Raw genomic sequence first — 15,066 nt, forward strand, 5'->3', positions numbered from 1 at the left:
TGATGTTGATGTTTGATGTGACGGTTTTTGGCTTTTTATGGCATAGCCGATTTGTGCGGTTATATAATCGGCTTGAAAATAGAAACTGGATGGGGATTGTAATCGTGTAATCTCTCAAAATGTCAGCCGCTATCGTGAATGAAGGAATGAGAAGGAAAATGATATATTAAGCCTCAATGCTCATCTGTTGATCAGAGACTTATAAACAGCGGTCGTTTAAAAATTAATCGTCGATAAATTCAGCAGCCCAGCGAATCTAATGAAGTTGGGAACTGAAGTCATCACAAACACTGGCTTTGATCGTCTCTGTACATTTTGTTTCTCCCTTGGGAGCAGAGTGTCGTCTCCGTGATTTCGGAGCGGAGTGAGACCTCCCGTTCTCACCCCCCACTTTGTGGGCGGTACCGCCTCTTTCCCATTGGCTCCTCCGCCGTGTCTCCGCCGCAGCGTGTAGTTCCGCCCAGAATTACTAGTTGAGGCAGAGGAAACGCTGGGCAGCCACGAGCGTTGTTCGCTGTGTACTTAGAAATACAATTCACCGACGGTATTCAACAGCACTCCCAGCGAAGAATTGACAGTAAACCACCGGATACTTATTTCAACCGTCGAGGTGAGTTTTCATAACCGTTTACCACTTACAGATGTGCCCGATGCCACAGCAGATTACCTCAGCTCGCTGGATTTCTCAACCTGTTCGTGCTGCTGTCTGTACTGTCCAGGCGTTTGTTACATCGATGATGGCAGCAGTTAGAGGATCGTTAGAGGACTAGTTAAAACCACATGTTAAACACCAGTGGCTCACAGGGAGCGAGCGGTCCAGTCATGAAAAAACCCCAAAAACCAACAAATAAATAAATAAACTGCAGCTGAATTGAATTGAGTTCGTAGCCGCTTCTCTCAACTGTGATGCGACATAACGCCTGTGTTAACGGCTTAGCTTGTTTCCCTTCATTTGTCAGTGCAGTTGTTGTTGCCATTGATCTGGGATTTTTTTTCACTGTTAACATTTGTGCTTGCTAAGTGTTAACCCGTGTTTTAGCTAGTTAGAATACAACTAGGCCTGTCACGACGCCTCATAACGGACTGTGACAACTAAAGAAATGTTAGCCGAATAGCTTTGAGCTAAATAGATGGAGTGCACAGAACCTGTTAGTACTTATTACCTGTTAATAAAAAGAAAACAAAAACAAGAACTTTTATTATAAACACGCCAAAAATACAAGTTGTGCCTTTTATTTAACTCCCCCCTATCCAATTACTGGAATAGTAATATGATTTCTATCTGCATGGATTTAATTTTAGTTTGAATTATAACAGGAAACATTTGTCTCCAAAGATCCGAAGCCGGGTGTTGAATGTCCGGCCTCCCACCTCTCGCAGTGTGAGGGGACGTGTTGCCCTCAGCTTTGCACGCTCCTCCACAAATTGTCCCAGTCTATCCTCGACAGACCCATCATTACCATGCAGATCAGTCGCAATGAGATAGAAGCCCCCCCCCCCCCCAAAGAAAAATAATTAGACATAACGTGACTGATGACATTGTCACTGGTACGCAGGCGAAGGTCACACAGGTGAGAAGTGTAAGGGAGTGGGCATCAGGTGTTTCTCATTACTAAGAATATCAGAGCCTGTATTTAAATACCACCACATATCCCACTCTTTCAGAGTAAATCTGCCATTAGGTTATTGAAACAGTTTCATTTATGGGAGATTTAAACACTACAGAAAAGGACAAGAAGGTCACTGTGACCTTTGTGTTCCTTCCTGTGTGCTAAATGTGTAAGAAAGCCTGTGTAGCATATGTAAGTGTTAAAATGTAAAGTTTGATGGCGTTAAATTCACAAATTTTATCTCCCACAGTGCCCCGAACAGTGCCACATGGTCAGAACAGGCTGAACAGAGCTTACGCAACTACCAGGATTTTGTTGTCAGTTGCTATATAGTTGCAGAAGACTGTTGACTGCGATTGGGAAAGCTTGTATATATAATAACAGAGCAGATGGCAGGTAGGGTGGGGTGGGGTGTTTCGCCTTATTGTTTGAAGCTCTAAGCTCGTGGTTGATTATTACACCGAATCACCTTGTGCTTAACTTATGGGAGGGTCAAAAGTTGTTTATTAATGCACGCGTTGTCCTTCACATCTTGGAATCTGTAGGACAACGTGTTCATCAGGTCTTTCTAGGCTGTAATCCTTAGAGCCCTCGCTGAAATGTTGAATAATTTATAAGCGGTTTATGTGGTTTATCGCAAGAGTTTTGCCATATCTTTTTTTAATAGGTGGCGTGATTCATCTCCCACGCGCGCTCGGAAATTAAAACAAACTCACTGGAGTGAATGCAAAGGCGGCAAAATGAAACAGTTGCGGGCTTCACATGGCATTAACGCTCGTAAGTGAATGCTGAAAAATAATTTCCGTTTGTTAGTGTCAAGAGGTGAAACTTTTACGGTGCCTTTCAGCTTGGATTACACTTTCCACTTGATGTATTACAAGGATTACAGAGTACATGAAAAGTGAGAAAATGCTGCTGTTGTGCAGAAGAGGATTTCTTGCAGCATTGGCAGGGATGAATGTCAGGAAATAACACTGGCTGCTCAGATGGAGACAGTAATTAAGCCACTGTGCTGACAGTCAGTCTTGTCTAGTATTCGCTTTTCACCTTTGGATTCCCGGCCCCGCAGGGCCAAACATAACCTGTGCCAGACACAGACGTTTACCGTGACTTCTTCTTATAATGGAAAATGCCTAAAACCTTTGTTGACAATACATCCTCATCCTGTTCTGCTATTTCTCCTTAGTCAGTTGGCAGTAAAAACATACAGCCAGCACATTATTATAGTGTTTTTGTTGTTTTTTTAAAATCCCCAGCAAGGCGAGCAATGTAAACATTATCCCGTGTGTCTTTTTCTCAGTCCGGCTCTGTCCTCTGCGCTGCTGCTGTGTTTTCGTAACAGCATCTGTAATTGAAGCTGTACAAAGCCTGGAGAAAACAGATGATGGATGTAAGCCTCTGCTCCGGGTTCATCTCTTAAATTTCCATCTCATCCCAGTCTACCGCTGAGTCCCTGCTCGGTTTGTTTTTATTGCATGGATATAACGGAGGATAAGTTTCCTTATGACGAGCTACGAAAGGCAAAACATCCAAGGCCGTTTGCGAGCTGACTTTCTTCGTGTGAGGCAATCGCGCTGTCTTCTACATAGTTTTCTCAAGACTTTCTTATCTGCTGGATCCCATCCCTGCTAGAAGGAGGGCTCCATCTCCATTTTCCTTATCAACATCGGCGGCCAAATCAGCAGGTGGGAGTGAGGCGAGGAGAAGCACAGGTGGTAAGCTTGTTGATCCAAAGAGTTGGATGCAAGCCAGGTTTGACCTCTGGACTGTCCCCGTCTCTCTGCTTTTCATTTAGGATCACATATTGAGCACATCTGCACAGATGCCATCACGTTAACCCTCAGTTTTCTCTGTTCCTCTCGTTTGTCTGAAGGTGGTTGTTGGATTTCTGCGGAAAAGAAGCTGTATTCACTAATCCAGATTGGGGGAGATATTCCAAATCCCTGTTTGTCATAGATCCATATAAGCTGGCACACATCACACAGCAGGCTCTCCGAACTTAAAAGTGTTAATAGCAGCACGCAGCTTTTAGTTACAGTCCCTCACAATAGGCTGTGAGCCGTATGAGCGGTTACATCCTCCGTTTGCTTTATGGTCACAGGGACACCCAAGACACTTAGATGCTTTAATGTGACGAAGCATATGGGAGATGCAGCGCCCTGGTAGTTTCAGGACCCCCTCGATCCATGTTTCTGCTGGAAGCTGATAAATTCTCTCACAGATGAGACGCAGCGAGCACTGATCTAAAAACTTAGGGATCATACTTTGAGAGGTTTGGACCCTTTAGACTCGGTGAGAGTTGTTTGTTTCACGTTTGCACGTGTACATGTATTGTTGTTTTTACATATTAGGAAGAGATGAATAGTCGACATCTTTTTATCACTCGTCTGATGTTTTCTCGCTGGACTTAAAGTCAACGTGCTGGAGTCGTAGAGTCAAAGCCAGCTGTTGAAGAATTCCTCATTGGTTGTTGTGATAAGAAGAATATGAGTTTATGGAAATGATGGTGAAAAAGGTCGCTCGATTTCAGCAGTGCCACCAGCTGAGCTGGATCTGGGGGGGACGTACCTCCCCCTCCTGTGGTTGCCAAGGACACCGCCAGCCTCCACAGCGAACATTCGCCAAGGGAAGGCGCCAGAGGAGCCACCTCTGTGTTTCTCTGGGAAATTGAATTGTCAGCAATCAGTCATTGTGACAGCCAAGCTGACCACACAGATAACTCTATTAGCAGAGGCTGTGTTCCTGTGAGGCAACAGGCCTCTTAGCACTGATTCATACACTGAAACATACTGAGACTTGTCCTCATTCAAAGCTTGCTGTGTTTTCACAGGCAGAGGTCTTCACTGTCTCTGGATACAAGGGCTCTCATGTCTCTGTGCTCTGTTAATGTTTTATGGAAACAGTATCTTGTGTTTCCCTCCCCTCGTTTGTTGAAGTGACGCTGATGTGCCGTGCATGCGTGTGTCTGAGATTGTTAGGTCCCGTGCCACACAGATGGCCTCGCTGCTGCTTTCACAGGTGCCCTTCAACCAGCCTGACCGCAGTCTCCAGATCCTGCTGAGCCTCCAGCAGGACTCTGCTCTTCTGGAAACTCTGCCTCTTCACATCAACCAGCTGTGACCCAGGACACAGACACACTCGCACACACATACAGTTTCTGTCTTCAACTTTCTTTCTTTAGGCTTCCTGCACAACTGAGCATGGCAGAGGAAATCCCCATAGACTGCCTAGCGTAGCATAGTGGGGCAGGTACTCTATTAGCAGCGCTGAGTGCAGGGCAGACAGGCCTGGCCATTCAGCCAATTTATAGCCAGATACCAGGAGGAGCGGAGCCAGGAGAGATTCATTCAGTCACACTCACACCTCAATCTGAGCTATCAGAGCTAATTTATCAAGACATAGCTGTCTCGTCCTTCGTCCTTTAGCAGCGATATTTTTTTTCCTTGTAACCCATCATTAAGCGTCCTTTATGTGAGACCTGTATATTCTGATGTCTATTGATTCATCAATGGTGTCTGTCATGAAGCTACAGCTTAGGCCTGGGCAGTATATTGATTTTTTTAAGGTATGTTAATATGTTTTATAATGAAGTATAGGATGAGACAGCATTTGTGCTGATGTAGTTTAATGTTGTATGTAAACCCATGCTAGTAATTGCATGTCTTCTGTCACTCAGTGCTGCAAAACAATTTTTCCAGAACTGTGCTCGGTCTGCATCTGCAGACTATTTCTCTCCCCTGCACCATGAAGGGGGGAAAACGTGTTGTCTAAAAAAAATATTCCAGTTTAAAGATGATAGCTTAATGTTATAGTTGTTTGTATAGCCAAGCTACTTCATTTGTGGAAACAGAACGCTAACAAAATGCTGCAAGACTTGATTTACTTTTTTTAGGGATACATTAAATTTGCCAGTGAAACGTTATATTTTTTAACATAGTTGGAAGATGTAAAATGGTCTAAGTTTCCCGACTATGCAGTGACTTCTGATATATGATTTCCCCCCATGTCACCCAGCTGCACTACAGTAACTCAGTTGTTTTCTGCAATACTGTTTTCTTATTAAGTCTGTTTATCATTGTTTGAAAGGATCATCTGGGTCAGTGCCCTGCGGGGCTTTGTGGAGTTAAAGGAAAGATGAAGTGAATTCATATGCGTGTTTGTGACATACATTATAAATGCACAGAGAACTTTTATAGAGGAGGGTAAAATCTGTGAAGTCTCTATCACAATAAATGGTTTCATGTGTTTTTAAAAAGCGAGGAAGTCAAAGTGCGTAAGTCCATTATGTTTCCGTTCTCATGGCTGTTCAATTACAAATGAAGACACGCACAGGTCGGTTGTGTTACACCTCAGCTCTGGTCCAAATTGATGTTGCTTTGGTTCAGGTCTTTTGATCCTACCAGTCTGTTTATCAATCAGTCCACTTCATGCAATGGAGTTGATTGTTGACTGATTCTTCCGATGGAAAAATGAAAGTTTCTCATTTGAAAAAGCAGCTGGTCCAATGCAGCAGCAGGGGGATTCACAGTTAGCCAATCAGCTCCACAAGTAGGACTAACTATGATGTTAAGCCAAAGAATCAAGGAGGAGTAATAGGAGCAATCATATGAACCTCATGCATTCTCATGTAGTGCTTGTACTTTGCTATGGTCCGGTCTTAAAATCCCGGTCAGACTAGTATGTTTATGAGACAGAAGCGTTATCAAGTGTTAATTAGCTTAAAACTGAAGCACAAACTCCAGGAGGCCATATTATTCATTAGGTAATATCATTAAAACTCCAACCACTTGACAAGTTAACTTCCAGTCATTATTAGAGGAAGTGCAGTTTCTGACACCTCAACGGTGGCTTCATTTTTCAGTCCCGGAGGATGCAGCTTGGTATCTTAGCATCAGTGTCGAGTTAAAGCAGTGTTAAATTATGTTGGTCTCTAGTGATTACACTTGAAAATTTGGATGTATTTACTTTAAACTATGCAGTTTAATATAGTCACAGGGGTCCAGTCACACTGCCCACTAAGGCTCTCATAAAGTTGCAGCTTAGTGCAAGGACTACTACTTTATTTATAAACGAAGACCAGAATAGATGCTTGACTATATAGTACAATGTAGTGAGGAGGGTGGGGCATGGGGAGGGCTGACTCATGTCCCAGCTTCCCTCTTGCAAACACCCGAATCCACAACTGCATAATGGATAAATTGAGTTTCCAGTTTGCTGGTCTGAAACATCAGAACACCAGTGGAAAATATTACTGTTGGTCTCTGGGTCTGCATTAGTGAAGTAAATTTAGGTTGAGCCTGAACGTTATGAAAAGTATTTTTACAAACCATAGCACTCTGTTTAGGGAGCCAGCCAGTTGTCCTCTGAGATTTTCTCTCGACATGTGCGTCTTCATGTAAGACATAAAACATGCTGATTATGCCCGTAGATGTGCTGTTATGAATCAAATCTGCCAGATGGTGCTCTTCAATCTCATAAGACAATTAGCAGGTAAAGTGCCCTCCTTAAGGAATCCTTTAAAAGCACTCACCGAGTAATAAGATGGTTTCTTGCACTTAGCTGCTCTGCAGGATTAGACATGTGCATAAGTGTCCATGCTGGTGATAGACTTATTAATCGGTCCAGTTAATTATCGCAGCCTTCCCCGTGTCAGTTTCGCCATTCGATGGACAGGTGTAAATACCAAGCTTTCAAAGTGCAATATATCTTTTTGCTCACCTTCTTTTTTTTAACACATACAATACATATACATATATTTACTGTAAAGTTAGGCAATATGTTGAGATTTTTCAAGTGGTCACGGCCATATCAACTGGGAATTGCCATTAAGTTATCAGATAGTTATCACTCTTAGCCTCGTGGCTCGGAAATTTGTCAGACACCACAATGGACGCTTCAGGCTTTATGCTACTAATGCTAAACTCTTCTAGGCTCTTTTAAAAAAAAAAAAAAAAAAAAAGATCTCATATCGTGAGATACTGTTACAGATCTTAGGTGATGCTGGAGTGCTCAGTTTCACAGCACTTTGCGTTATTGTTGCCAACACAGATGTAAGACGCACAAAGGAGAGAGAGCGGAATAAGAACATCTAGAAACGTAACATGCGCCTACACTGCTTTTGCGTCTTATCTGCTATAAATGTTAACTTTTTGTCTCCTTATTAATAATTGGGGGAAGAAAATGCTCAGCAATAATATAGCCATCTGTATTTGAGTGTTCCTCGAATCAGATATTGGTTTGTGTGCTTTTAGTTTTGTGATTCATATGTTTGTTTCTTTTACATGCAGAATAATATACTGTCAGTGATACTGATAATTCTAAATAATTTACTAATGGTATATTATGTTAGCTATAATATAAAATCAGCAGTAGTCATCATACTAGAGCTCACTTCGTTTTTGCCAACATAGTGTCCGTGCTGGTGGGGCATGGGGTTAATGTGCTCTCATTAAGGTAATGCTTTGTGGCCTGTTTAGTGCTCCTGCTGCTGGGGAGACAGCAAGTCTGTCTCTTTGTTACCTTTGTCTGTAGGCCTATAGCTGTGCTAAGCAGTTTAATGTCATTTACATGTGTATTATATATCATTTTCATTGGATCTTATTTCAGTGAACACACTCCCCACATGCAGCTGTTGGCTATTGAAGCAGCTTTACCACTATAGTGTCTTTCATGCCAGTGAAGCCCTGCTAAACTGGATTGAAATGTGTTAGTGTTTTTTAAGTATTTTTTTAAGCTTTTAGTTGTCTGAAATTGCGTGAGTGTAAATAGGTGTGTTTACCTTTTTACAGAAATCTGTCAGTAGAAGAGGGCCCTCTCTTTTTGGCAGGCAGATGAGTGCACTGACTACAGTGTCGCTAAAGCTTTTTATCACAGACAGCGATGTCATGTTCATCGAGAGTGAACATAACTGGTCAGAGGACAAGGTCGTGAGTCTTCTGTGGACATATTCTGTCTGGTGAATAGGTCTTAAACCTTATTGCTCCTATGTGTGTAATGTCCCGTGAGCCCTCCAAGTACAGCCTCTGCAACATTTTTATCACTTGCATTTTGAGTAATGACTGTCCGGAGGCACAGGATATTAAATGTAGTAATGACTGAGTCAGTGCGCCTTCAGATTCCTTTCTCAAAGAGGGGTGAGTCAATTATAGTAATGCAGCTTTTAGCTTTTATTAGACCTTATTAGTCCTAGAAGGATCAAACAAGGAGGTGGTAGATTTGTTTGTCTTATTAACTGTCCTGAAATAGCTTCTCTCTGGCAGGCTTTCCCATGCACTGATCATCTATGCGTATTGGTGTGTATTCATTTATTACAGAGCCTAAGCCATTGTTTAGAAGTTTAATGTCAAAACCAGCTGTGGGTGTTGCCCCACATTTGGGATTTTGGATAAAAATATACCTTTTCAACTGAATCCTGAGAAAAATGTCAGCAACATGTCTCGTTATAGTTTTTTTCTCATGTTGTCAAAAGAAGAAAAACTCTTCTGCCAGCTTGTATCAGGAGAATAATAGAAGCTGTAAGGAGGATGATGGAGCCCCAGGAGAGCAAGCTGTCATTTAATTACGCAGACATGAAACACGGGGAGCTGCGTGCGAGTGCGCGTGCATGCCAGTGTGTGCCGTGTGTCTGTGCTCGTTCATCTGTGTGGGTTTGCTGACAGTATCTGCAGGAGATGCTTCGTGTTATAGGTCAGCTTTTCCCACAGTGGAGAACAAAACATCTCAGACTCCAGATCGGATTTCCTCCCAGGTATTATCTCTCTGGGTTTAAATTCTTTCTGTCAATTACATTGTTAGTGACCTAACAAGGGGACTAGGCTGGGAGGGGGGGGCGAAAATGCAAAACGAATGGATTTTTCCTCTAATTCTCTTACCAAATGACCCCAGTTAGAGCAATAATCTGCAACTGAGCCTTGTCACAGCCCATTAGCTTTACTCCGGTGCGGATTGTCGCCTCTAAAGACTCAGAACTATAAACACCGGCTTTGCCTGTTTACGAAAAGTGAGGATAAGGAAATTTCTAGTAACTGTACACTAGAAAGATTCCACTTGAATAGGGCATCACCGCACCAGTGCCCGGGTTAGGCGAAGTTGTTTACACAGATTTGTGTTTACCCCGAAATTGAAAACAGAGGAGCAGACATGGATGTCGGGCTCTCTGAATGGCTGGCAGGAGGCTAGTGGAATTTGTGCTAGCCTGTTTTCTATTGTGATGTGAAGATCGCTGAAGTGTTGAATGAGGACAGGAGTTTTAGTTGAGGACAGACATGCTTGTGTTCCTCTGTGATTGTAACATTTTGGCAGATGGGCAGATAAGTCTGCGTCCCGTCAGTGGAACTGAGTTGGTCATAGGCCCAAGTCAAGAACGAGATAACCAAACTGGGTTATTTATTAGATAATAAAATATCCTTAAATTTTCCCCAAAGGTTGGGACATTTTGTGTTATAGCGGCTAAAATATTAAAGGGTCATTCTCTGTCAGTTTATCTAATGCTTCCCACTTAATTCCAATTGTATTGTTCCCATGGATTTTTTTTTTTTTAGGAACATTTCTAATTGTAAGTTTTTGGGAATGACACTGAAGGCTAAATGAACTTGTAACAACAACGTTTAAATAGAGTAACTAGATGCAATATGACAAAAAAGAAGGTAAAAATTACCGAAAAAGAGCACAATTAAATAGAAAATACCAAATAGTGAAATAACTTTTAAAAAGCTCAATAAATTAAATCTGCATATATTGGAGGCAAGTAAAGATGTGAAAAAATAAATAGAGGTGAGGTGTTAAGAGTTTCTGTATCTGTCCTTTTGGCACTGCCTGTCTGAAAAGATCACGTGGTTTAGAGGTTTTCCTTTTATTATCTATAACTTTTGGCCACAGCCACAGTTGTTTGCATGATCTCTGTGTCAGCTGATGGAAGAATCCACTTCGATTCCAACTGGATGATTCAGAGTAGATACTGGATTCTGACAGCAACCACAGAAGAGAAATCCTTTGGCAAGTAATATGGATTCATTCCACTCACAGTTTGATATTAAGGCCAAAAAATGTTTCTTTGTAGTAACATGCCTGGGACTACACCACATTTAATTTCCAAAGAGTGCAGTCCCTCCACAGTAATTACCGCTCACAGTAAATACCCATCACATACGAAAAGTCCTGGAGCCAGATATGGTTACACTGTGGTTAGGGAACTGTGAGTGTAGTCTCATTTCCATGCAACACAATAAAATTACACAGTGTTCCTGGGTCTTAGTCAGCTCGCCAGGCGCGTCCATCTTATTGTCCAAGGACCTCACATAACCCCATGATGATTGCTGGAATGGCTCCGGCTCTGAACCCCCATCATCACCTCTGCAGCTCCTCCAGGATTACAGGCCTCGCTCTGGGCAGTCGAGCTGTCAGCACGATCAGATCAGTAAACTTGGGAAACCAAAAGTAGCCATTTCACTTTAGAATAAAAATACTGAGAGCAAAAGAAGAAGAAGCTTTATCGAGGAATAAAGTCAATACAATTTTAATAAAATCCAAAAGACAAAAACTGCCACTCAAAACAGCACCAGGGGAAGGAGAAATGAGCCCAGACATATGTTTATACATGCCATGATAGTTTTTTTTTTTTTTACCATGGAAGTGTTTCTGCTTCTTCATCTTCTTTTTTTTACCAGGATCAGGCCGACTGGAAAGTTGTGTGGGCCAGAAAGTTTTTCAGGCCAGATTTAAACTCGAGCTGCTGCCTTTCAGTCATGTGGCACATGGTCACCTGCACACACAGCGAGCGCCCGTAAATTTCCATTTCTAATCCCTGACTTTAGTCTGTCATTTCACTCACTAAATTAGCTTAGTTTCTTGAGGATTAAGGTGAGACTTATAGGGGATCTGAAGGCTTTGCTGAACTTTCCCTCTTGTTCTGTGTGAAATGATGTGTGGTCATAAAAAATCAAAACGCACCCGAGTTCACCAAAGACCTTAAACTCTCACAGAGAGCGAGCTGACCTGTCAAGCATCATCAGTTTAGAAATGCGCTGTTCTATGGAGGATACAGTTCCTGCACAGAGCTTTAGTGTGATCCACCACTACTCTTTGCAAATTTTGGCCAGTGTCTCAAGTCATTTTAATTTTTTTAAAAAAATTTTTGTGCAAGCTGAAAACTTTGCAGCACCGACTTTCAGAGGATCAAAACATGAAAATAAATCTTCGCTGCTTTTAAGCAAGAATCCCTTTTACATACCACAGAAAACAAACTTCAAATGAATCTAGATCAGCCTAAGAGGATAGTTTGAAGTTAAAGTCATTAAGATAAATAAACCATAAGGATTCTGAATTTTAAAAAGGCAATGCGTGGTAGGGCAAAGTGACACATTACCAATGACTAAGATGCTTTTTGTACTGTTGAAGTGAAATGTTTAAAATGTGTAGAACTGTAAACCTGGAAAGGTGCAAGATTAAAGATCAAATCAGAAGCAATGCAGCAGAACTGAAACTTTTTGTTTTGTAGTTTTCTATATAAAAATTAAATTTAAAACCATGTTTGTAACATTTTGTGAGCTTTGTTTTTTTTTAATTGGTTTTCTTGGGGGTTGTTAATTAGTCCTTCATTTGAACCCCACCGTCATTGCTGTAATCCTCTTCCCACCGTGCCGGATGACAGTGAGTCGATAGGATTTCATTGTTTATCGCCATAGCAGTACACCTGATGGCTGAGTCAGGGTCTTCGTAGCCCTGGAGGCACGTTAATATGAGGTCACTGTGCTGATATTCAGCACGAAAGCAGAGAGGCCAGAGTCAAAAGTGCGGCCATGACGTAAACAAGTAAATCTGAAGTCACTGTTGCCATGGTGAAAAAGGGCTAAATTAAGTGGTGGCACAGCTGGGCTTTCAGTTGCCCATCACATCACCTGCAAACAGTTCCTGATGGCCCAAGGTGTGATGGAGATGAGCAGAAAAAGGAAAAGATGGAGAGAGTGCAGAGAAGGAGAGGATGAGGGAGAGAGGAAAAAGTGGGAGGAGGGGGATTTGCTCATCAATCACTCAGGGATGCCTGCTGACATGGCAGCTACAGGACTCCTTTTGTTGGCAGAGACGAGGTATATCTCAAGGAAGTGTTTGGCATGCGCCACTGTGTCCACACACGGATGTATTCAGGCGCCTGCGTCTCACTGTTAAAGCAAAGACTGGCTCTGTCTCTGCTTAAAGCTCAGGATGTTCTGTGTGAGGTAGGCAGGAGTGCTTGCCAGCAGAAGAGCGGGGAGGGGAGGGGGGTGATGGTAAATGAGTTATCCCTTTATTAAACTGACAGATTTCAGCATGTCTTTGCAATTCTTCCGATAAAGTCATTTTGCCAGAATTGGAAGACCTCCTGGTCTCTCAGAGACACTGCTGACTCTAGAATGTAATGAAAGATGACCTTTTCAGTGTCGAAAGAGCCTCATGTGGGTTTTCTCTTGACACACTTTCTGCAGGATCCTCTGTTGCCTGCTCCTTTCCTCGTTGTGTGAGCTGATATTTATCCTTGGCAATGAGGCTCTCCTAAAAGCAACACGCTTTTGCAGGAGAAAGAACCTGAAGAGCACAGATGTGGGAAATTAAAGTGTGAGATCCAGCATGTAATCTGGTGTTACTCGTATTAATGCAGGTGGAGCTGAGTAAAACAGAATCTGGTATTAGAGAGCATTTGTTTGTGAGTGATCGGCTACAACAGATGGTAATACTGTTAAGGCAGGAAGATCTTGTTCCATATCAGCACTTTGAATCCTTCCCCCATCCTCCTCCACATCCATGGTGCGGTGTGAATGTGGGACAAACCTTGCAAGCTGCAAAGTGAATTTCCCTGCTGTAGCCTGGGAATCATTTCCTGTTACAGTTATAGAATTCTTTGCTATCATCGAGATAACATGTATGTGTTACACTCGAGCATTGTTCCACGGCATTGAAGGAAATGAAGCTCAAAACGTGTTTCGGCAGCTCTCATTTCTACCATTATCTATTCCCCTTGTTTCTTTGCCTTACATCTGTCCCTTGGGTCTATCCCAGTTTAGAATAAACATCAGCAACCAGCTTTGTCTCTATGGCAACAGCTGTAGATGCTGAATGGTAGCTCAGACATAGAGTAGGCAGGAAAAGGGTGGCGAAGGCAGTGGATGTTTCTAAATGTGATCTGGTGCTCTTTACCTGCATTGTTACAAGGGGTTATGAGACCAGCAGAGCTGCTCTGGGATACAGCTAGTCTGTACCCAATTTACAGTCACATGATATGTAACATTTCCGGCTTCATCAGTCTGATAAATGATGGCATTTTGTCATTTAGATGAGGTCGACTTAGCGTTACGTTAGTGTTCCTCTCTGCTTCATTCACATATATCCACAACAGTGACAGAGTGAGGCAGGTAACCCTCGTGACATTGTGAGTTTTCCTGCCTCGGCTTCTATATTTAGGAAGTCACCTCGATAATAGAGAAGCTACTTGCTCACCTTTGTGAATTGAGGAAGTCAGTGATCAATTCTTTCACACCTTGTTGATGATGCACTATGCCATGTGCATAAATAGGTCCAACTCTCTCACTCTGCTTTGTGATGCTCTCAGTAAGTGAAGTAAGCATGTAAAGGAAAACATAGAAAAAAAGACTTCTAAAAACAGCTGGAAGCAACAAACTGACTTCTGCTATTGTTAATGTTCTGCCAATATTTTGATTGTAAAGTTGTTAGCAATCAATTGTTTTAACCTTACCCATCACAGCCACACTCTAAAACCCAGTAAAAATGTTAGTGTACCTATTTTTCTTTCTCCTGTCGTGGCTGTTTAGGACATTTTACAAAGCAATGATGAGCTGAGCAACTGAAGATTCAGTGTGTGAGCCTGCCTTGGTATAATATGCACTCAGAGCTGCTGTGCTGTTTTGAAGGTGACATGTATATGCTACTGGGTCCAAGCTTATACAGGAAAGCGCAAATTCAAATGCTGTGAGATTAATGAACAGTGCCTGTCTAAGAGAGGCTGATTTTTGTGCAACGCCAGGTTGCACAAAGCAAGTCGCTCACAAGAAAGGTGTAGAGCATTTGAGCAGTTTTCAAGATAAAAGCAAGCGTTCTGCTTCTGTAATATTGCTGGTGTAGAGGATAGAAGGCGGTGAGGTCAGTGGGGTTAGGCTATGAAAGCCACCCAGTCAGCCTGTCAGTTTAAGCTTGCCTTGACCCCCGTCGCACTAAACACTTCAATTACCCCACTAGCCAGCTACAAATAAAGCAGGTCTTTGCCTCCTTCCTTTCTGTGACGGCCTGAGGAAGTATTGGATTGATCCGACCAATACACCCAATCTGCTCAAGCATGCAGAATATTTGTTTTTCTTCTTTTCCTTGTTCAGTTGTCTAAATATTATTTAGTTCCACTCCCAAGCCGGATTTGTCAGCAGGGATTTTGCCTGGCATGTTTTCACTCCCCATTTACTGATCGCTGAGTCCT

At 42.4% G+C, this 15,066-nt stretch overlaps 1 protein-coding gene across 2 annotated transcripts in view; it reads left to right on the plus strand.

Annotated features, from left to right (window-relative positions):
* Positions 1-442: 442 nt before the first annotated feature.
* The window catches only part of ndrg3a (ndrg family member 3a), a 32,712-nt gene continuing 18,088 nt past the window's right edge, over positions 443-15,066 (plus strand). For both annotated transcript variants that reach the window (XM_026168780.1, XM_026168781.1), the window contains exon 1: positions 443-610. The gene's annotated coding sequence lies outside the window, so the exon portion shown is untranslated. The remainder of the gene's footprint in view (positions 611-15,066) is intronic.

The sequence above is a fragment of the Astatotilapia calliptera genome, chromosome 5 (genome assembly GCF_900246225.1).
Source record: "Astatotilapia calliptera chromosome 5, fAstCal1.2, whole genome shotgun sequence".
In the NCBI taxonomy this organism is placed as follows: Eukaryota; Metazoa; Chordata; class Actinopteri; order Cichliformes; family Cichlidae; genus Astatotilapia; species Astatotilapia calliptera.